We start from the raw sequence: 24,732 nt of genomic DNA, 5'->3' as shown, positions 1-24,732 counted from the left end.
CGCGTTTAACATTTAATATTTCATTGAATTAGCATAAAAACACACTACCTGTGAAAGTTTTTAAAAGAGCATCACCATCAGAAACAAAAACACATCAGTGCGACGTGCGTAACGACGCATGCTTCATTCTAATTTTTCTCGATCTGCTATAGCCTGAGGAAAATTTTCATTGATGTGGCATGCGAGCATCTCCCAGGGAACTTCACGTGTGTCTGTATTCAATCATAATCTGCCATTGTTTTTAGTTCCTATGGTATCTACTGCGAATTGAAAATGTTAAGAGTGAAAGTTTTGCTACAAGGAATTTAAGCTGTCTCGCAAAAGTGTACAGGGTGCTTTGCCATTGTGAATACGGCAGTTTTGCATTTCACGGGGCCAATCATCATAATGATACACTAGTGCGACCTCGAGAAATAGAAGTTGACTATTCGTGCAGTAACCTTCTTCTTCCGCACAAGATGGCGCTTGTAGATAAAAGCAATCTCAATTTCTTTGCTGTGACATAAAACATCTCAACAAGTGTAACCGATGAAACTGCAGCAAACTCTCTATCCACAATGAGGTGAGGGCCGGAAAGAACATATACAGATCTTATAACAATTTTTATTATGTTCATTTTGCTTCCCAACACATTCTACTGTATTATTACTACATAGAACCTTCGCGTAAATCGTAAGTAGATGAATGCAGACATAACAAAATGCACCAGCTTCGTGCTAATCGTCTTTCAAACAGAGGCATGAACAAAAGTCCACCAATCGAAGCTCCTCTCTTTCCACCAATTTGCTAACCATAGCCAGAGCCTGAATAGACGTTTTCTATGAAAGAGAGGTTGCTTTCGCGTACTGGTCTCTTTCAAGCACTGAATGCAGCTATCACTGTTCGTTATGTCTTCAAATTTTGAGTTAAATTTCAAAGCTTATGAGAAAGGTAGAGGTCACTGATCACTGTTGATGAATTTCAGGAAGCGATATTTTCAGATTTAATTCCGCACGTATGAACTGCATTTTTTTAGATCCGTGCTGCTTCCTCAATATCGTTCGAAGGCAATTCGTAAGGTGCGTCAGCAAGGCATAAAGAGCAACCGGCCTGTAGAAGCATATATAACAAACGTTTACATTTTGTGCGAAGTAAAGTATGAAGCGATAAACTTCAAAGCCACCATGTGTCGTTGAAACGTAGTCTAATCTCTCGTCAAAGTTACGGTCTTTCCTGTGCAGGCTAGCCTCCACTAACAGGCTTTGTTTAACAATTGTAGTTATAAAAACAGCCTAGTCGCATATAGAATCCGACAGTTTCGGCCACAGCACACAAGGTAATGTTATTTTCCCTTTTTCCGCCCGACTGAGGAAAGTACATAAATGGCGAACAATAAATGGCACGGGGCTACCGAAATGGCACTTTTATGAGTCAAAGCGTCGACAAAACTTCGACGTTGACCTAGCAATTTTACTGCTCACTATAAAAGTGTGGAATAATAACAGTGAGTATTGGTTTGTAATAACGACGAAACGATTCTTAACCCGCGATTCCCACATTCATATAATACAGAAGGCCCACGCTGGCGACAGAGAGAGAGAGAGAGAGAGGTAACAAATGTTCCAAAACTGAAATTGCTATTGGTACGGAAACATTTTGCACGCCCAATAAAGCTCTAATTTTACACCATCCTGATAGACCGCGTTAACGTCACGCTTCCGTCCCCTGACCTTAACTATTCGCTGACGTCCTGAGATGGCGGCCGCAGTGTACCGTTAGCGACAGTCATCAGTAGCACCGATTATCTTGGCGCTGTCGACTGCGGAAACTCGTTGCTACCGGAGGATTTACGATGGCGCCGACATGAACATAAACACGCAGCTACAAAGGTACGCAACCGGGCGCCTTCAGCGAATAACCAAGAAATATCGCGAACTCTCGCGAAAGCTACGCATACAAGCACTTCTTACAGAGGCCCAGGGTGTAGCGAGTAGGGGGAGACGGGAAGGGAGAGGAAGATGCGAGGAAGGAGCAACTGACGGGCTCCTGCTTTTGCTGGCGGTGGTCGTTAGGGGAGGAATTAGGGACAGCAGTGCGACTGAGCCCCGTCGAGAAGGACAAATGAAGTCTCCGAATCGCCGACAGGTCGTTTCTTTACGACCCCATCTGAGGCGGAAGAAAAGAAAACACCCAACGCCGCGACTGTAACAGCGGGAAGGCGACGATGACACCGACATACCAAGCACGCGGAGGGCTGCTCCCACGGTGATCTCTCGTTCTCATCTTTTTCGCTACAGACGTTTGCGTGCGTCTGTGTGGACAGCGCGGGTGCGTGTGGGTGCGGGGCAGCGAGCGATAAAATAAAAGGTGCCGGCGCCACGAAAATGACGAGATTTTCATCTTTGTTTTTAATCTCGGGTCGTTTAGGGCGCCCAACGTTGGTTCTACCCTTTGTATGCGCAGTTCCAGAGGTGCGGCGAGATGATGGTTTTAGCGCCGTGCTTCCGCTTCTGCACATCCGCCTCTTATTAAAAACGGTTTCCAGTTCCCGAGCGGGAGCTAAGCGATAAATCCCTTCCCGTCGCACTTGGACGTTGTACGCCGACTTGCTGTCTTTGTTTTGTCGGCTTAACGTTAATCAGACACATTCCATTTTTTCTTTCTTTTTTCATGAGATGGATACGCATTACCAGACTGCCATAGCCGCGTAAACCAAGAACTTTTTTTGTAACGATGTTTATTGCCTCAGGGCAACGGTAGGGCATGATATAAAGGATGTATAAATGATTAAGTGAATGAGAAAAGGAGAAAGTCGCGACACAGTGACACTCAGTGGCTAGACCCTTCATTATATTATGAGCAATGAAAAATATTCAGCAACTCCATTTACGATCTGAATTAAATAGAACCGTTTGTACAGGCTTCGTTGTCCTTTATATTTCTTGGCTTTATAAAGAGGCTGAATGAGTATAGTCGTAATAGGCCTATATCGATAAGTAAGAACAAGCGTTTACTTATGATATTAGGCGAGCTCATAGCTTATTCTAACTGCCTAGCAGACGTGAGCGAGATAGCGTTGTCAGAAGCAGGCTGGTTTTCTGACTTGTGACGAACTCAGCTAGACCTACATTTTGTGGCACTTTTTGTTTGTTCTGCAACGATTAGGGCTCATAGAATACAAATTTTAGTTCTTCCGACACGTGCTGATATGAGCGCTAGAAGAACATATTGGTTGAAAATGCAGCAGAAAAGTGTCCGTTGCAGGGCTAGATGGGGAGGAAGCACAGGAAAAAAATTTACGCTGAAGTGTTGGCACCTTCACATGGGCTACCGCGCCTTCAATTGGAGTGAACCCTCTTCCATTTCAGCTTGCTTCACCAGAGCGTACACTTCTCTTTCAACTGTCGGTAGGAACAAGAAACGTGTAGACATCCTTAACCGAGAAGAAGAGCTTGGCTCTTTTTTTACGACAACCCTTGGGCAATAAACCTGCCCGGGGGAAACATTTGTTCACCGCGTTACGATACGGCTCGTTTCCCACGACACGGTCTGACTTTTTTATTCTCTTGGTACTTTATTTTCATTATTTTATTTTTTCAGTTCCACTGGTGTGTCGCTCTGTTACCTGTTGTTTTAAGATTCGCGGTAAAGTAAAAGGGCGGTCTTAAAGCGCAATGAATGAAACGCTGCGTTCTATGTCGCAGAGTGAACCGACGTCCGCTAGAAAGTATAAAGAAAAGCGCGTCAGGCTAGGTTCCTTTCCAACTCGGAGCGGTGCTTCTGTTTCGCCAGATTCCGAGTGCTGGAATGGACACACCAACCCTCGGCTTTCTCTATGTGTTTTAAAGTTTTAAATTACCGCGCAACGAAATTACCAGCAACGAAATTTTAAGAGCAGACCTGTTCCCTAAATCATTAAACCAGCTTTCTCATTCACTCAACTATGTGTTGTTGCTTTGGTTATGTGCTTGTCGTGATGCCATTAGGTTTTGGTTGCTCATGAGCGAAGAAGGTAAATGACACTTCTCTAATGTCACATAACGCTGCCGCAGAAGCTCACTCTGCCCTTCTTTCGTCCAAAGCGCAATACGAAGTTTAGGCACCGTTAGGGTTTCTAGCGACGGACTTAGACCCAAAAGGTAATTTCTAGATCTGCCGGCGACATTAGGCAGCGAAGACTGTGCTCGCAATGGGCGCTCAGGCAAGCATACGCTGGTAATGTTTAAAAGCCATGCAGGCCACAGGCGTTCAATAGTAATAGATCTATCACCAGGAAATTAATTCTATACCGCACTTCAAATCACATTCGGCGACTTCAAGTTGTTAGATTAACAGAAAAGGACCCAGTATCTAAGATCATTACAGCACATCACGTAGCGTCCTATGTACGCGAGATAACAATGAATATGTAGGTTTGTTTCCCTTCACTTACTAACTATGTGCGTTTTTCAATGTTCCTCAGAGCATGCAGAAAGAGCATTTGAGCAACGCGCTTTTCCAAACTTGGCAGAGTGTTACTGGTACATCCCACGAGTTACTGTGAATAATAACGATACCTCCCCTTTTTTTGCTCTCTTTTAGCTAACGATGTATAATGAAGTATTTTCTAGAGTTGTATTCCTTGAGCACTTTTTTTGTTCATTTATAACAAGCCTCTTGCCCAAGAGGAGTAAAATAAATAAAAAAAAATTAGAAGTTACCTAGGACCTTTGGTTAAAGTCGCAAGCATCATTGTCGCATATATTATTGGAAGCCCTAATTCATACACCTAACATATTGATTGATACCCGGCCGAACCGCTGCTCTGTACAGGTCTTCGTGTCGCTTTTAAACTTATTGGCCAAGATGGCAGCGGAGTAAATTAAATGATCGTGGAGGATGACTACAACGGGGCAAGTGGAGAGATGCTGTTGTGCCAGCGTAAAATGAAGCGCAATTAGGGGACGGGGATTGATGCAGAAGTCTTTAATAGTAGCGCATATCATAATTAAACGCAATTCGAACTTATGGATGTGGTATATATGGTCACGTGAGATTGTAGGATCGTAAGAGACGGATGAGAGGGATCCAGAAAAGTTACGCTTGATCGCGTGCGTAACTAGATGGTGTTTCTGATGATCACCCCTTTTGTCCGTCATTGCTGGGCTTGACCGTGTGCTCTATGGCGGCTATTAACAATTAACCAGCGAGCTGTTGGGCCACTCGTTAATAGTGATCCGAATATGGCGCGGAATCCATCTAGTGGTTTCTTCGCGTGGTTGCGATTGCATAAGTTAAATATAAAACAGCACACTCATTCTTTCTTCGCCAGCTCTCAGCGCTCGCAGGCCAAAGAAGTGAACGCAAAGCAAATATCTGATAGCATTGATGTTGGCCAGGTGATCTATCTGGAGGACGTGTTACGTTATTAGAACAAGCCGCTGTGACACTGGAAAGATCGGGTGGATAGGTGGCAAAGAAATGCTAGCACGGTTTCCCTGGCTATAGCATGAAAATCATCAGTGTAGTTCATCGCCACTATACCAAGTGGATTAAGGTAAATATGTACATACGCTACCCGCCGAGCGTTAGGGAAGGTTGAGACATGTTTCGCAGCATCGGAGATGGTGCACATTCTGGGTAAGCCCAAGAAACATCAGTGCTTAATAACACAAGCACATAGGAAAAGCATAATATACATAGGGCCTGCAATGTAATGCACCTAAAAGATATCGTAACAAAGTTGCAATCAAGCTCCATGGAAAATTGATTTCTAATGCTCACTTCGTCTACTTTTCCTCTCCGCATTGCCATTTTCTCTCCAATCTGTAGCGAACAAGCGAAACAGTTTCCGATAACCTTCGAACCTTTCCTTGTCTTCACTTTCCTATAGAATGAAACTCTACAGAAAGTTATATACCTCATACGTAAATGAGAGTAAGCATACTGCCTTATTATTTGATTTCGCATTATTATAGGCTCAATAACGTTCACTATAATAAAAATTCAATATATATTTTTTTCGTTGATTGCAAGCCAATTTTAGAAAGTACGTGTATATCCCCGACGACAGACAGGGATAAGTTATATTTGCCTGAGGTGCGATGGAGTATCAACGAAAAATATAATAATAAAGCATTGCTACAATAAAGTACAGTCATTCTCATTTATTGCGGCTGCTCATTAATGCAGTAATACATACTGCACCTTGAGCGGAAAAGCCATAAAGGGTGCGCCGATAAAGGCTGCACAAAATAGAAATGAAAGCAATTTGCTGTGGTTTAGCTTGTGTTTAAACCTGGAGTTACACGAGAGCTATCTGCACGGCTACGATTAGGTTCAGTTTGAAAGTAAAGACATGGCTTTTGCATATAGTAGTTTACTCTATTGTTTGAGCTTTATTTATGCCATGGGGCACGTTTGACCACCAAGTACGATGAGGCGAAAGCCACTATTGCGCAGGGGTCCGAAGCCACCACTACGGTACCTCTTCCCAACTCTTTTCACTCCCACCTTCGCCATGACGTGATAGCGTAAGCAATCAGCCAACATATTAATATATTAAGCCTCGCTTTAACCGAGAAGTATGATCGTGCCGGCGCGGCCTAGGGATAAAATGAATGCAAGGGTTTTAAAAGGCGGACTCCGATGTCACCCTCTCATATAAAAGGAGAGACCCCAGTTGGCAGCGCCTGCCAAAGTATTGTCAGTAAGCCCTACGTCCAGTTAATGCTCGGCCATGTCAGCTGTCAGCTACCGCCTCCCACGACTTCTTCTTCTTCTTTCTTCGCTCTTCGCACAGGCATGCACAGACACCGGACAGGTACGACGAAATGGCGAGAGTACGGCCAATGTAGCTCTCACTACAAAATACTAAAACGGAGCTCCTGATTCTGCAGTAATGGTGTCCGCTAGACAGAGCTCACTGCCTAGTCCGAGACACGGCTCGAGCTACATGCCCCGACCCTTCCAAATTTGTGGATTCAATATCTCGCCTTCAACAGCGCCAAAGCGGGAGGAAGACGAACGCGCACTCTGCGACGAGAAAAGTAGAATAGCGGCATCGGGTTTGCATACGAACACGCCCGAATTAGCACAGGCACGAAGTGTCAATTAGGGCGTCCAATAAATGCCGACGAGTCGCGTGCGGTTCAAGAATGACTTGGACCAATGAAGGTAGGGTAGAGAAGTGGGAACTACGCGAGCAGTAATTGAATATTCTTGAAGCAGGTGGTGAATTAGCGGTGCGGTGACGTGATGAGTATTCGAGGCGCGAATGAGGCTGTCGGAGGGGCGAAAGTATTTTTATGGTACACTTCGTGGTCATCGAGTTTATTCATTCGTGTGTAATATAAGCAGCATCTCGGTGAGGAAGAATTCTGAATATAAGGTTAGTGAGATTATGAGCTGATCATTTTTGTTGCGATGGCAACCTTCAAACGTTCAACAGAAATAAAGGTCAAATTAAAGTGCAACTATATATTACGACCGTCCTGAGGAAGCGGGGCTATACCCAGTACAACAAAGCTGTTCATACTCTGGAAATATTGTTGAAAGCTGACGGTTTCGTAAGTAAGCCTCGGTCGGCCTCGGAAAAGTTTCTTTTGTGGTAATCCCAAGTTTTTCTATATATGCCACATCCCCCCTCCTGCTTCCACTTTCTTGTTAAATGTTCATAAAGTGCCTCTCGGTTTTGACGCCATAGTATGACGTCAGAGCATAGCCCAAAGATTTGCTCCGAAGTAATTCTGACGCTATTACATCGCGCCTATCTTCGTCAAGTTTGTGGTGCCACTTTATTGATCATAGTATCTGGTACGAGGGTTGCTTGCTCACTGCAAGAACGCATCCAGAAGATCGAGAATTTGCCTAAAAGTACGGCAATAATACTTTTCTTTTGTGATGCTTACCGTTAATAAGAGACGCATGCTATGAGAAACATCAGCATTAGTTTGTGTGCTCAAGGGTCATGCAAGATATACATTTTCTGTTTTGTAATCCGTGGAAACTATCCGCACTTAATTAGGGACTTAGAACGCGACAGTGACTGCAGCATGTTCCAGTATTTTAGCTGCAAAGAATGTTGATCCGATCTCCATTCTTCCTATTTGCAGCAGCACTTGCAATGTCTTCATCGAGACTAATTAGTTCATATTCGGGCACGTATATTACGTTCGAAATGCATTCTATTAGAATATGCGAGTTTCCTTGCTTTCTCCAGTTACGGAGCTAGCCACAGTTTTAGTCTTTACTGACTACTGCTTTTACACCAATATTTGTGTGAAACTACGCCACAGCGCAATTTTAAGATGTATGCTGGTTTCAAATGTGAGGCGTGCCGGCGCTAACATCAAGAAGACTTGGCAAATTCTGGAGTCTAGACAGCACGGTCCCGAATCGTTAAGCTCAATAAACAAATCCTCCGCCTCAGAATGCGGTAAAATCTTGCCTGTGCAGTCTTTACTTTTATTTTGAGAGGTGTGTCAAGTGCAGAGTATGCATTTCGTAGTAGGTTCGGGCTCAGTACCATGTTTATGTTAGCAGGTATTGAAGGTTTTCTTAGTTTTTACCCCTTTCATTCATTTTCGGTTTCTTTCTGTTGGCTTAACCCTTTGAAGTGGGCCGTATATGTTTCCAGGCTTCTGATAGCCAACTGATATTCGCCCTGTTTGAAAAGCCATTTAAGTTCAAACTCAAACCGCCGGCTTTTGCTGTTAGCATAGCTGCTTTCGTTGTACTCCTCCAACACCAAAAAAGAAATCTGCCTACAGTTTCTCATTGCTACTACGGCGCTGCGCTAGCTATAAAAGTGATGCACCGACTTTCGAGAGGGAAGCCGACTAGGAAACCATTTCCCGTCAACCTTCAGCACCCCTTCCTTGAACACCGCTTCCCGCTTATTGCGGCGCCGTGCGCTGTTGGCAGGTTTCTCTAACGCAAGGTGCTCTTTGAGACTGCGTACGCCCCATAAAGGCTTCCTTGATAGGAACTCGCTTCGAAAATAGGAGTTTGAAACGCTCGCGAGCTGGAAATGTGGCTCGCATTGATGCATATGGCTCTCAATACCTCATTCCTGGCCACATATGCCAAGCGCGAAAGACGGCAACTGTTATATCTGGCTGCTGCTTGCGTCCCTGCGTTTGCACACATAAAGAGAACGAGAAAAGAACGAAAGTAACTTTACTTCTTTGCTATGTGACGCATTCCACTCAACAAACCATGATCACTCCGTTTCAGCTCAGGATATTGAAGAATAAGTTCCGAGATAGTGCCATCCCGAACCCTTTATGTGCCCTTCGCTGAAATGTTTACGAGTAACCCAGCCTGACAGAGATAGGTATCTCTCGATGGGAACGGTACCGGTTTGTTGCAAAGGCAAAGATTGAGAAGAACCCTTTTATAGTACTAATGTGCTCTATCAAAACGTAGGCGAGAGGTTTTTGCCGCTCATGTAATTCTCGTTTCCTGACTTGACTGTAGCTGTTCGAGAAGTTGCGCCGTCGGACTTCGTGTCCGCAATGCCTCCACATCAATCTTCTTTACCCGGAACGCGAAGGCGTCCAATCCTCGAAGTCACCGCATTGATTTCACTGGAATTCAAACGGGCGCAGAAACCTAGGCGGGATTGGAACTGCACGCCATCTGAAAGCGTCACCCGTGACGTCGAGGGTTGGGCAATTTTCGCTCGTAGTCTTGGTTCTCTTCTATGCACCGCTTCTTTTTTTCACTCTTACTGTTTCGACATGCACGCAATGTATACGTTAGAACACCTAACTGCTGCAATCTCCGTAGTGCAAGTCGGGCAAGCAGGGACATACCGACGGCAGGCACCTATCATGGTGGAAAACGTCTAGAACGAGGGCCGAGTTAACAAAATAAGGGCTGATGCTTTTTGAAAGGGTTGTGTGTGCAATTGTTATGATTGGGTGGGTTTAATTAAAAACCTCACTTTGTGTATTCTTTATTTCTAACGCACATTTGCAACGACTCTGCGACAGCATTAGTGTGTCATCTGCGAATATGCGTTTATAGCGCGGTAAGTTCAATATTAAAGGGAAGTTTAAGATTGCTTCTTTCCTTTCTTTCTTTTCGGCACTAAGTAACACTTTTGCTATAAAACTAAAACAAGTGTTTTAGAGACAAGCAACTACCGTATTCTTAAACATAATTTGTAATTAATATCTCTTTTCATTGCCCGTGCCCGATAGCGGTACGGCAGCACCGTATGAGCGCAGCCTGTTCCCGAGTCCGAAGCATCGCTATGCACGGACTCCCCATGTAACCGACTGCCTCAGCCACTCACCACACGCGCTGATTAACCTTCTTCAGAATAAAAAAATGGTGGTTGTTAAGAGATGGGGAATGCATTGTGTCAATGAAAGGACTTCGCAGATCACGGTCTTTCTTGTGTCGTCATGAACCTCCAGCCTGAAGCGCCTAGATGGTATACATTAATGCGATGTTGAAAAGTATACTGTTTTAGTGTTCATTATATGCACATAATTGGTTGTTTCTGCATTCCTGACCGTTAATCCGGGTGCACTGAAGTGCTGCAATGTGTTGGCTGAACACATTCCTTCATTCTGGGAATCTTCATATATGCTTACTCTTAGGGTGATCTACTCATTTATAACCCACTCCCCACGTGTTCCTAAAGTATTATTTAACTGGCAACGCATGAAGACAGCTAGATTCATTTTTAGCTTATTGCGGGCAAAATTCTGCGGAAGCGAGGTCAACCACTTTGCCTCTATTACATTAGCCGCCTCTTGCGGCACGACCTCGCGCAAAGTCAGTTGTTATCGCTAAAGCACAGTCTGTCTTGCCAACCAGGACCTATGTGAGCAAATAACACTTGATATATCTTGTAAATCACAATCATAAGCTGCCGGCTTCTCTGAAAAACACACTTTTCATATCTTGAAGTTGATTCGTTTAACGCTTCTAGACAAACAGAAAGCCGTCGTCATTCTGTTGTTTCGCGTTCGGGATTCTGAACACCTGCGCTTGACTCTCTTAGATCTGAAGAATTTGCAAAATTTTGAGCTTTAACAAACATCGCAAAGGATGCAGGTTCTCCTGTCTGGCGACTGTCACGTGACCCAACTTTAAAGGTACATCCTTAGACCGCCAGTATCCACCGGTATAGGTTGCCTTTGGCATGAAGCGTGCCTGCTTACAACAAAGTTTTGAGATGCGCTTCGGGGCTTATTCCATCTATAGAAGAAAAACTGGAAATGTACGCCTCACCTGTGACGCATATATCTGATAATAATTCTACCTACCGAAGACTTTTCAGCCGTACAGTTTTTGCCAACACTCCATAAACATTTTTTCTTCAGTCATCCTGTGCCCCAACCAGTGACGATAGCGATCTTCCACATACACTAGAAAAAAGAGCACTGATTTTGGCCTAGCGCACAACTGTCGTATTGTGTTAGCTGACTCAACGCCGCAAGCTCATAGATGTGTAGACCCCCAGAAAGACCCCGTATAGTTGCCGGGCTCAACGTTCTCTGTCGCCTCCGCGGAAAGAGTTCTAAGTAAGTAAGGCGGCTTTACGCCGTCGTCGAGCTTTTCGTTCTGGCAGCCGGGCGGTTTGTAAGTTTGGCTGAGAGCGTTTACGCCACGCGTGTACGTGCCACATTCCTCGCCAGATACAGTGGGCGCTGCGCAAGCTGCTTACGCATCCTATCCAAGCCGAGTCGCGTACCTTAGCTTTACTTTGCGAAGCGAGTTTATGTGGGTCAACGCTTATCGCAGCCTCGCAGGAGTGCCATGTGGTTTTCACGCGCAAAATAGGCTTCACTGTTGTCGAGAGGCAAAAATAAAACAACGAAGAAGTTTATACCGTTCGCAACAAAGAGGCAAAAATTGTGATCGACAAGGTGTCGTCGAAGTCTTTTTGAGTGCCCTGGTCTCGATGCCTCCTTCGGGAGAACAACTTTATGCGAGAGGATGCGGTGACGGTCTCCTGACAACAGCTTATGAACGTAGGTAGCTTTGCCTACTAATCTCGGCTAAAGCTTATCGGGGAAAAGATAGCAGTAGCAACACGGGTTAGCTTAGCACAAGCTGGGACAGCAAGGAACAGCTTATCTTCGCGAAAACACTCGTGTTTGAGCAACGCTTCCCAACGAGCATCTTGTTACCCTGAAGAAGGTGGCAGCTAATTGATATAGTCTCATCGTAGTTAGGATTATGCAAATTACTCCACAATACCGGGACTAGGAGGCAGGTTTCAACAGAACGCGAATGCTTTCAGAAGTGAGATAAGATTAACAAACATCGGCACGAGGTAAAGTTAAGGTTTTATTTTTACCTGCACAAAGAATATAAGTAGCTTTCTGCCTACCCTACGCTACTTAACAAAGGCAGCAGTTTAAGCCGCTAGAAGCGATGAGATTTGAGGACGTGTGATGTTATAGCTTTTCCTCCGGCTTCATACAAAAGTTTCCAATATTAACTAAACATTCCAGTAATGCTCTGCACGTAAGATATCTTATCCTAACCTTCTTTTTGTGTCGGTATGAGCGAACAAATTTATCTTTATAAAAACAAGCAATAGCCACCGGTGACGTGCCTTTTCTAAACATAGAACCTAACACTGCTCGCTCTGACCTACAACAATTTTCAAGAATATTTCACGTAGGCTATGCGCACCCAAGGGCAACTCGCTAATTTAAGCAACACTTGCTGTTGGGCTAGTTGGTTCAAATCCATATTTGGGAACACAGCGCGGAACAAGACGCAACACACGAAAACGAAGGTAGACAGGACGGAGCGCAGCGCTCCGTCCTCTCTACCTTCGTTTTCTTGTGTTGCGTCTTGTTCCGCGCTGTGTTCCCAAATATAAACTCGCTAATTACCTTTAGAATACATGGTATTGCCAATGTCAGTCTTGAGCTGACTTTGTGTTGATTATCCGAAGTTAAAGTAGAATTATCAGAATCAAGCATCAATCCCCATCATAATATCAAACAAAGAAGTTGCTCTGCAGTATTAGGAACGATTGAAGTTTGACAGATACAATCAGCGCGTCCTTGTTACGTTTTCTATAACGCTACGCCTATCATTAGATGCAAGCCTGCTCTGGAGTGATCAAGGTCGAGCCGCACAACGTCGCGCCTGTCGTTCGTCATATTATAGCTACACGTGTCGTTGATTACTTTGGGACTGACTCTGGTCCCATGGAACTGAGATGCACTGACCACCACGTGCTGCGAATTGCGAGTGAACGTGTTTCTGTCGGTGTGGGTTCATCTAGGCTGGTTAAATGGAACGGCGGAGCGAGGAGGGCGCTGGAGAGACTTGATAATTAACGTGACGTTTGCTAATGACGCGCCGCATGTAATTGGCTTGTCACGAGCTAGCGTTGTTAGGTCTAGAAGGTAAACGAGTGCACCGCTGGAGTCGGCGCGAATCAAGCTATCCTGTTGGCGTTGTCAGAAGTTACAAATCTAGCGCGTCTTTATGTGGAAACGGTTGTCATGTGTCATTTATAAAACCCCGCCGCCGGCGCTTTTGTTGCGTCCGAGATAGATGTTTGAATTCAAGGTTTTGCTTGTGCAGCACGGAATTTGCAATTTGTACCTATAGAATAAAACGAGCAAGCTTTAAATCATGCCAAATAACGAGCCTAGAAGTGACCGTGTGGCGAGTTAGAGCAGTGCGAAAAGTAAGGCTCTGTGACTGAGTCCGGCTTTGCACCTTTGCTGCAGCTACCGTGGTCTGTGTGGCAGACGTCCAAATGGTTTTATTTTTCTTTCATCCTTCCATTTTTTTATCATATTTCACATGGAAGTAGATAGTCGCTATTGAGATGCAAACGCAGTGGCGCTGAAATCTTGAATGAAATCTAGGTTATGACAGTCGATTTTAGTGCGCTACACTTCTGGCTGCAATCATGGATTTCGCTTTTGGCGGTCCGACCCCTACTGTCCCTCTCTCTCTCTCTCTCTCCTTAAGCGTGAGGTGCAAAGGAGACGGTGACGATACCGCGAACGAAGATGATATGGTCAGCGTCGCGCATCTTAGTGAGAAGGCGGAGCTGCCTGACGGCTGCAGCCACTGAGAGATTGGTGCGTATGTATGGTGCGTCCGTCGCCAGCTGTCCACGGGCAATGTTGTACACGTGTGTTACTCTGGGCTGAGCAGCCACGTGTCGCTGGCACACCCTTGAATTCGGACTCTCTCTCCTGACGTCAGTCGCTCCTCGTCCTTCACGGAAAGTAGACGTACACATGCGGTACTCCCTCGATTCCGGCTCCGAGCCGTCCACCGGTTCGCTCGGTGATAGCAACCACTACGGTTGGTGTGAAGAGAACTCAGAACGCGGCTGAGCCGCGCTTTTGGTTGCAGTCGCTATGGATGAAGCCGGGCAGTCTGGTACTGCGGCGTAAGCAGTGCTGCACACCTACTTCGGACTTGATTAACTGTGGGAATTGTCTGTGATTCCTTTGTGACTGATTGCCCACGGAGCATCAGCCAAATACATAGGTCTATTCCGTGCAAGCAAGGCTACGAAAGCGGCGAGAAAAAGGCTAGACAGTCATCCCTGTAGTATGATGTTTCAGTCATGGCATCTTCACCTGCTATGCATCATTAACCTTTCGCGCATTGCGTCGGCGATCGACGCTAAAAATAGCAACATTTGCCGTCAGTGGTAGAGAGAATTGTTAGACCTTGAGCCCTAATAGCTTGCCGTAATTGCTCCGAATAATGGTTCTCCTCAGCAGTAATTGCCTCCGAAACGCTCTGTGCTTTCCTTAAGCGCTCTTAATTCGCTACTCTGTGATCGTTTTTTGGTTCTTCGTCTGGATTTCGCAAATTAATGGTTAGGCTTTTTAATGCTACCTTAGCTGCGACAGCCTGCTAATTAGGAAATCATGGAGCCTTGGTTTTTCGTAACCTGATTTTCCAGGTGAGTTTGCGTGAGGATACAATGAAGATTATTCCTCGTATGATAGCCGTTTAAAGTGCTTTACAGACAAAAGTGGACACCTGATCTGAGGATGGAGGCAAAGTTTTTCCCGTATGCCAGTCAAATCGATTAATAACTGAAAAAAGCGACTAAAAAATTTGATGTCCAATGCTTTTTTTTTTTACTTTTCAGGAATTCATATCCTGGAGCAAGGCGTTTTGCGCTAGTAATAGCAGTTCTAAATGCACAGCAGATAGCTCTGGGGTGAAAGAGACACCCTCGAAAAGTGCGAGTAGGAATAGCACCCGTTGTGCATAGTACAACGGGTGCTGGAACACGTTCCATGCAAGCGATTTTACGAACACGTTTTTGGTAGCTGTGCGTAAACGTTGAAGCAAACATACACGAGTGTCAAACCCTCGCATGATTCTGCAGCACAAAATAGAAATTATGGGCCCTTGTGTTGCCCAGACGCCTCAGAAATGCATATGGAGATGAAACCTACTGCGATGATACCAACACGCTGAGAAAAAAAAAGTACCAGCATAAAATTAGACTTGGAGAATAAAATATTGCGCACGGATGCAAGCGCATTCTAATATCCTCCATGTCAACTGTTTGTTCCCAAATACGTGCTTTCTTCTATATTTCTTACCGGTGTCCTTCTGCTTTCCCTTCAAGCTCCTGTGGCTCACCGGTTCCGATTGCCAATGTCCACACACTCTTGCAGTTTTCCTGGGGTTACGACGAAGTATCTGACGGCAATTTCGAACGATGAGGTTCCTACCGTTCAGGAGCTCTTTGCTATTTGCATATATATGGGGGGCCGACAAACCTCACAGGTATTCATGTCCTTCGTCTCCGTTGAGATGCATCTCTAGCTCCGGTACTACTCGTCGCACTTGTATTCACAACGCATCACAGTCTCTGTAGACGCATACACTAGAATACTGAGGGTAGAACACGAGTCTTCAAGTGACCGCAGTAAGCGTAGGCCGCAGAGAGGGAGTGTGCAGCGTTACGCATCTGGTCGATATCGTCATGCTACGCTTTATCGCATTTCCGGATCCACGACGGCTCGAAGTAGACGTCCTGAGGAGCGGCGGCGTCGTCTATACTACGCAATATCTGCATGCACAGCTCAAATGCATCCTGTTTCAGTGCTACTACAACGCGTCACCCTTGAGCCGAGATTATCACACTGTAAACCTTTCGAGCTTCTTCCTCCCTCCGCTTCTTCTCTCTACTATAATGCGTCATTTTTTATTCCCTACTGATTAAGGGGAACTCTCAAACCGACATGAAAATGCAGAAACATCAGGGGTGCAAACATTCTGTTAAGTAAATAAATCAATAAAACACCTAGAATTACCAGCAGTCGCAGGGCCGACGTTACCAGGTCCTTGTTCGCACTAAACGCTGGTATATTAAAGTATACCAGCTAAAATATATGTTCTTATAAAGCGCTGGTAAATTGTAGACGAAGTTTACCTCCAAGGAACCCTGGCACTGAAGCAAGTATGACGGCTTGCTTAAGATGTGCTTCGGTAAAAAAAACAACAGGAACTGGCAATCTTTAGCACTTCCTGAACCGCTTACACGCGTCGATATAACCCCTGTGGTCATGAATGCGGACAGTTTGCTGTGGAGGCGGTTTTCAGTGTCATTGTCCGACAGAGCGCAGTTCCTGACTTCCTAGCCTAGCGTGCACCTTTGCCTCCCGTTTCCTCCAGCGTTATCTGACGCGTCATAAGAGAATGGCACTTGCCACTAGCCACATCACGCAAATAATAAGCCGACACGAAGACAACACAGCCCGCGTAAGTGAGCGCAACTTTCTTGACATAGGGACTGCTACAGCTAAATTTTGGCCGTGGTGTCTCAGGTAACGGTTGTTGAAGAGCCTTCAAGCTCTTGTGACAGAAATTGTTATGTACCTTCAGCTCTTTATTATTATGGTAGCTTCGTGAGTGCTTGCGACTTGTGCTTTAAGCTTCAGCGCTTATATTAGGTGCCACTTTCATGAGCGCCAAGCATTAGAGAAGCCACACGTACTTCAACGCACCCTTACGCATTCCGACGTTTTATAGAGCGCAACGTGATGCAGTCATTGTTTCACTCCTTAGTGACCAGTTAGACAAGAGCAATACGTAGAAGCTTTCTGTGCAGACGAAGTATAAAAGGTGATCATTGGAGATATTTACAAAGTAGTGTAAGGTGCCAAACTACGCAGCAAAAAGCTGCAAATAACTGCTGCGTAAATGGATGAAAGTGGTAAACCTGCGCATATGTATACTGTGCCTTTCTTGTTTTCCAAGTTTGTGCATTTCTTTAGAATCGCCACCGCCAGATGCCTTCCATTACACGTGTAATAACGCCCTTCTTGAGGCTTATTAGAGGCATTATAAACACTTCTCTTCAGCTTAGTTACTTTCCTCTAATATTGCGAATGTAACTTGCCGAGTGATCTAGCCTGTTTTAATAGAGTTGTATGATTGTTCTGAAGAGTAAAAATGATAACAACTGCTCCTTGACAGTGGGCTTCGCATGCGTTGTCAATTCAGGAGTCAGCAGAGCTCGCAAAGCAGCAGTTGCAAAGGTACGCGCTGTAGAGGCAATTTATGCTGTGGACGGGGAAGTACTCGCAGAACAACCGTCATGTCAGCGCTAAGAACTCAAGGAATAGTATGGGGGGTTGTTACGATGAAGCGGTACTTATAGCCACTCTTTTAAGTTCCTAGAAGAGTCAGATGGTAATGAGAGCACAGAGATTGCTTCTGACAGGCGTACCGGGTTTTATGATAGTCCATTGGGGTTGGACAAAGTTCTGAGCCTAGAAATGCATATTAGGCCTGTTACTGCAGCTCTCTCAGGTAGATTGCTGTGTGTTTGGTACTTTTATGTATCGCTCCCCTCTGTAATGCACTCGGGACCAGAGGGTAAAATAAATAAATGAAAGGCGAATGCCTAGATAGCCGGTTTGCCTCTCCGTATGAATGATTGTTCAGCATGAATGACTGGAACATAGTGGACTGTGCTCTTCAGGCCCCCTGCTGTTCGCACATTCCACTTCGTAAATTACACAGACGCATCACGTACGAGTTTATTCGTACATTGCCAGGGGGGTGCTGATCACCTGTTAGCTAAAGTGGGTTCGAACTTGAGGTGATATGGAAATGGGTACGAAAAGCATTTTGTACGCCACACCTCACAGTTCAGTCGGGAAAGCCGTTAAAGCACATGCAACCGTTAATTTTTAGCAATTAATTAAAATGTATTTTATCAATATGGTAAAAACCCGCATGAAGTGGATCTGAATTAAACCACTTCCGCACTTTTCAATATTTCATACCTTTATTACTGAACACGGTCTTCAGTGAGTGCCTAAATAGCAAGAGGGGATGGGAGCTTTTGGCAAGTGCTTCTTCCCTCTTAATTAGCTCGTCTCAGTTCCTCCCACATTTTCTTCTTTTGAATTACTGCGTGCAGCTTAAACAGAATACTTTTAAATGCCACAGACATTCCGAAAGGCGCATATTACTTCAATAAATCTCTCTTTATTCACAGATTTAGAACTACAAAACAGGTGAACGTACCATAGCAAATACAGTCTTTACCTATCTCATCCTTGTGGTGTAGACAATACAAGCACAGCTATTTCATTTTAGAGATAAAATTATAATGCAATCAGCTTACTGGCGCATGTTGAGTTGAAAAAATGCATTTGTTATTTAATACACCCAACGCAGGGAGTAGGAAAAAACGATTTGAAAAACTTATGTGACCTACGGATTAATCAGCATACCTTTGACAAGCAATCTACTTTAAAATCACATTGATTATTTAGCTCGTTAATAGCCATGGAACGAAAAATTATATCTAAGGCAGTTGTGAAAATTATTGACATTTTGGAAACAAAATGCAGTACAAGAAACTTGATTGTCACCACTGTACCGAAACCCCAGCAGTAATGCAAAGGACGCCACGATTACTGCAGTGCACACAGAGGAAACTAAGAAGGGGATAACACATCGGAGACAGTAGTTCCAATTTTCTTAATGTAACGCATTACGAAATAAACGGCAAAGTTAGGGTAGTGACGCCTCCTTCACTAAGCTCAATATTTCACTCGCTGAAAAATCAGACAGCTCGTCTATCGACAAAGCCTGAAAAGGGCACTGTTTTCAACGTATCGCCGCATTGTTTACTGCTCGCAACTCAATTCCTAAAATAAAAAGAAAAGAATGTCCCAGTGACGCAAACTCATTCCTTTCAGGGATAAGTTCCTTCTTATCCCCATAGCCATCCGTCTTACGCCAGCTTCCCGCAGGGAGATTCCTTCGTGATCACTGTTTTCTCTCCTTATCTACATTCTCATCTTAGCCGAAGTGTTTGGGGAGGAGCACGCGGAACAACAATATCCATCTTCGTGTTCCTTTTTTTTTTCTTTTTTGCTGCCATTTATTCTGCACTGAAGCGGACGTCGCCGAAGGACTGCGAATTATCGACGCCGTTTCGACACCCTTTCAATACTTTACGCTTCGTAAAGCACCCGCGTTCGTCTATCCACCCGCTGAAAAGCGTACCGCATCCCATCGACCATGGCAGAAGATCAGTGGCCGGGAACCGCATAAACTCCAGAGGAAATGAATACTAAACCCCTTGTTTTTTTTTTGTTAGTTATTTCTCTATAACAGCTTTTTCTCCGAGTTTGTTAAGTCACGACCATAAATATCAGTGCGCTCTTTTGTATTTTTTTTTGTTGCCATCGTTGTTTTGTTTTTGTTTTTTGCGTTCAAACAAAGCGACAAAGAGGCCAATATCCCGTCCACGAATTGTGAAAACTCCGCCTCACTGCAGTGTCGATTTAAACTGAGAGTAATTTTCCCTAACTCTTTGCGAACGGGACTATAAATCTGCCAACGCCGTATTTACTTGGATCGCTGAAGATGCACCACGGAGACCGTGCGGGCTGCATTTATTACCGCGGCTACTCCGACGGCCGTGCAATACAGAATGGCGTTTGCATAAGTGGGCCTCTTGTGCGGCACGATGCGAACGCTCGTATGTTTTGCAGCGTAAACACGTCTGTCCCCGCAATTTGTCCTGGGGAAAACACATTTGAAAAATAAAGCAAATGTTGACTGCTTCATGTTGACAAATCCCTTAACATCGAAGTGAATGATATGCGTTTAGAACGCTTGTTATAACCAGTTCCACCTGGTGACCTAAATGAGTTTCTATATTTTTAATTGAAAAGCTCTTTTCGTGTAATGTTTTTAGTGTTTTTGATAATAGTCTCCCAGACACGGTGACTAAAACACGAAACCTAATATAAAGTGCTTCTTATTTTTTTTTACAAATTTAAACCAATACCATTAGCACGTGCGAACGTCTGGGAATACGCATCATAATCTTTCTCACCGCTCAGATAAACGAAAGCTGCTATAACCATGTCAAAAAATAGTTGGAAGTGCAGCGCTTTGTTGAAAGTTAAGGTTAAGTATTAATTACTTTATAAAATAGAGCGATTGAAAAGTGTTTTTTTTTTTTTAATGTACCGACAGATATGCCCAAATATTGACATATGAAGGTACCTCTGTTCCGTCCAATACAAATTTATTATTTTTTGCTTCGTCTTTTACAGCATGAGATGCAAGACCTTGATTGGCACGCAATTACTACTGCTATTGAAACCCATTCCAATATGTCTGATTTCAAAGGAAAGCTCATATATGTGTATAAGACGAGAGGGCGATTGCAAGTCTTGCAATCTGCTATATGTGGTTGTGAGCAGCACAGGTCTACACGAGAAAATTTGGAGTCTTAAAAGGAATAATGTTCTTGTTGTCGCTTTTGCAGTGCTTATTATTTTGTACCTTCATTCTTGCTTTAGACTGCACCGGAAATTATTTCCCATAAACAACAATTTCCTGTTCCTCTTAGAGGAAACCATGGCTATGTTGTGCTTGTTTAACTGCAAATGTTGCTCATCATCAGATCTCTGTGCAGCATAGCTTCAAACCTTCACCTTGAATATACAGTAGCCGAAATATCTTAAACGACAAGAACAACCGAACATCAGATGTTGAAACATGGGGGCTCAGAGGCCGTACGCGCAGGTACCCTTTGTACAATGCGTAAGTCATGTGGGAGGCACGCCAAGCGCATTCGAATGCCACGTGCATTCCATGGACTTCCCACCGCCGCTCCCGAATGCACTTTCAACCTCACGCGCGGGTCGGGAGAGCCGATCCCAACAGGGAGTAAAAACCCAGGCGCAGTATCCCTTCGGTGGTCCATCCTGCCTGGCGGCTCTTCGTACTTGGTCCTTTCTGCTGCCTCCTGCTACGTCGGCTGTCTGCGGACTACCGCAATCCCCCTGAGGTCAGCCACGCCCGATATGTGAGGAATAAAATATCCATTGTTTCTTACGTCAAGTCTCGGCCTGGTTAGGTGTCTCTTGTAGAAAAAAGATCGCCCGCACAAACTTAAAATGGTGCCCAACGTGGGACCAGATTCTCCCGACCCCCGCTGGTTAGTGAACAAATATTCGGGGGCGGTGAGTGCAAGTCCAAGGAATGCGCGCGGCATTTGAATGCGATTGGCACAGCCTCCACAGACTTAAGTCCTTCATAACCACTATACTAACTCCCTCCAATTGATTGGACTGCGAGCAGCAATAAATGAAACGTGGGATTATTAGATAATCATTAGCATCTCTGTTTTGTCAGAAAAGTGACTGATGCCTGCAATGTAAAATTGGATATTGCATTTAAAAGAAAAAGCAAGCAGACGAGTATATTATATCGAAGACGTTGCCACTTATCGCTACACCAAAACTGCGCGCCCATTGTATATCGGGTAACGCAAACTCAATTGTACTCACTCTGAATCCCGCCTTAAGACCTCTCACTGGTGGTTCATGTCAATCTGCCAAAGCCGATTCATGTTTCAATAGGAATCAGTTGCACTGGTCACAAAGTTCTGCGATCAGATTAGCGTCGTTGATACCGATGCTCAATACACTCGCACTTATCACAGATCTCTGTATTTGTCTGAGCAAAAGAAGTGATGGAATTTATTATGTATCATTTACTGTTCCCAGCAGATTAGGGAGCCTTTCTGCTTCCTGTACTGCTCACCTCAGGTTTGGTAACACCTATCTATCAAAGGGTGTACGCCCCTTCGTTGTCTGAGTAATCTACATTTGCATAATGGGGGACTATTACGTGAGTGGCAATATAAAGAAAGAAGCAAGACAATGCCTAGGTATTCCAAATAGGAAGATGCCTTCGTTCTTTGCGTTCGCAAACTCGCTGCAGTGTTTGTAGGCTTGGCCTATTAGTTGGTGTAGAGTTCTAGCGAGATTTCATCGTGCTCAGAGTACGCCTTGTAACAACGTGAGCGCAAATTTCCTGATCCAACTTTCTCGCGGCTCCTTTCCTTGGCGTGTGAGACAAAGCAATAACGAAGCTGGTTCGCCAGCAAGCAAAAGAATAAAATACAGAAGTGGGTCATTTGTGAAAGGTTTTGGAGCAGACGTTGTCGGCTGTAAGCAAGCTAGGCGTGAACCAACCGGCTGCGCAGACTTCGCTCCCGTCTTCGGGAAGATTGATTAATGCGAAGAGTTCGGAGGATGTATTAGCGCTATAATGTCTCCTCAATGTAGATCCACCCTTAACGCGCCTATTCTGGTGATTGCCCGCACTTTCCACTCAGATTACTTTAAGCTCTCGAGTAAGCTCATTTTGCCACTATCCATGAATTATAAACTAAAAGTGAATTTCCTTCCCCTGTTTTTATAAACTTTGAAGAGTGGCTAATTCAAAACTGGTTTTAACCTCACATCTAAACCACCCAGATGGTTCTTTTCTAGTCACTGAGCTTTACAAAATACGTCATGCCTGCACTAAGCTGCAGATTTTTCCAACCTAATCTACCGCAGAGCTTTTTACCGATAAAAAGGACCAAAGGAAGTTTTAAAAATGAAAATAACAAGACATACCTAAAGGTAGTAATTATTTTCGACTACATCTGGTTTAAAAGACAAAATAAAACCCTCGGTAATGGTAGCGCCTAAAAGAGTGAATTAGAAGTTGGACTGTAGATATGCGAATCCTAATGCCCCGCAGCCCATTGCCGGCTGCCAACGCTCGCTTCAGGCTTGCCCCTTCCATCAGCACCGCGTTCTTCGCAAGGCCTGGCGCATTAGCGCATCCCATTCGCCGCCTCCGCAAGCGACGCCGCTGCCGCTTTTGTTAATCCGCCGGCTGACACTGCGGCAGAACGACGGCGCCACTATTTCAACGGCCACGTTTCCGTAACCCACTGTGGCGCACTTCTTTCTTGCAGGCGCCGGTCGGCGTTGTTGCCCGGGCTACGCTTCCTCCGCGCTGTTTTGCATTCTTCGCACTCGCAGTGACAAATTAAAACCAAAGAATTGCAACAGACGACTGTTTCCTTTCTTTCCTTTCCTTTCTTGCCTCTCCACTTCCTTTCTTTTCTTCTGGCTGCAGAAGACTCGGGGAGTAACCACACATCCTACCCGTCTTTTCTCCCTTCCCATTGGGACTCCTTTCTTGAGCTTCCCTAATACTTCGGCTCAAGCATTGCGTCTCTGTACGGTTTTCAATGTTTACCCACTTTTTCTCGAGCAATGCCTGATGGTACATTAAAGAAGACGCTCCATATGAAAAGCCCGAACAAACTTTTCGGGGTTAAAGTCTTTGCGACAACGCTTCCCTCCTCGCCTTTTTTGTCCTTTCCTGCTTTGTTTGATTGCCGTCTCCAAGGAACGTCGCAATGAAAAGGGATGGGGAAGATGAAGTGACGCATGTGGCTCGATTTCGCGAAGCTGACGCGAGTTCAAGTTTCAGAGAAATAGGGGAAGTTTGTGGCATGACCGCTGTCTCTGTCTAAGGAACAAGGCTGGGAAGAGGAGAAACGGGGGGGTGAATGTGTGAAAGACAAAAATGCACCACATGCTACACCCAGGGTATTTAGAAATTGCACAAAGTATGCAGTCTGTTGTGATTACTTATACTTATTTATATTAAGGGATTTCTTGGAATGTACGTTATAGTGAGCAAGAAAGAAATACACTAACGTATCCAACAGCAACATCAATCAAGTGAGTCATTCATGCTGTCAAGCCAGAGAAGAAACGATGGTGGACAGAACAGTAGCTGAACTTATTTACTTGCGGAATGGCAATATAGAAATTAAGGTAGGAGCCATCAATTTTGTCATATGAGGATAAAATTGTTTTGCTACATATCATTTTTTTTTGCATAGTGGTGCGCTAAAGCTTCTCTTACCATCTGTTGGTGGTCTTGTTCCTTTCTTTCGTTCCTGTAGATAATATTGATTAAGTTTCAAATATTCTTAATCGCATGCATCCACTCAGATTCACCCTCGTTGACACACAAAAATGTGACGGTGTCTGCGAGCGTACACTCATGCTACAGCTTAAAACAAATATAATAAGTATTAATTGAGACAGTTAATTACGGACACGTATAGCCACCGGAAAGATCGCACCTTATGAAACTGCCGTCCCTGCGACCGAATGTGGAGCGTTATTTTGGCGCAACCTTCTAACTCTTGTCATGCCACTCACGTGTGAAATGCGCGTAGCTGTGTTCCTTTAGGGCAGAGAATAGCGGAACAGATTTCGGAGCTACCCTCTGTCCCGATCCCTTGCGACCCGGTTTCTCTTCTTGAACTGGTGATCATTACATTGCCAGTATCATCATTTTTGCTCAGACGTGCAAAGAATACAGTCCGTAAAATTTGGCCGCTTTTGGGTTCGTTTCTAGTCTTTTATTTCATGATCTGCTTTCCTTTTC

The 24,732-nt window shown here is 44.6% G+C and overlaps 1 protein-coding gene across 2 annotated transcripts in view; it reads right to left on the bottom strand.

Moving 5' to 3' along the window:
- The window catches only part of LOC146195383 (uncharacterized), a 144,504-nt gene that overhangs the window by 44,449 nt on the left and 75,323 nt on the right, over nucleotides 1-24,732 (bottom strand). The window contains exon 1 of one of the 2 annotated variants that reach the window (XM_084597815.1): nucleotides 15,537-15,876. The exons of the other annotated variant lie outside the window; for it this stretch is intronic. The gene's annotated coding sequence lies outside the window, so the exon portion shown is untranslated. Of the gene's footprint in view, nucleotides 1-15,536; nucleotides 15,877-24,732 lie in introns of those variants that run through there. 2 annotated transcript variants of the gene reach the window in all.

Source organism: Amblyomma maculatum, chromosome 3, assembly GCF_055883805.1.
Source record: "Amblyomma maculatum isolate TAMU_Amacu chromosome 3, ASM5588380v1, whole genome shotgun sequence".
Classification (NCBI taxonomy): domain Eukaryota; kingdom Metazoa; phylum Arthropoda; class Arachnida; order Ixodida; family Ixodidae; genus Amblyomma; species Amblyomma maculatum.
This window is presented reverse-complemented; position numbering and strand designations above follow the sequence as displayed.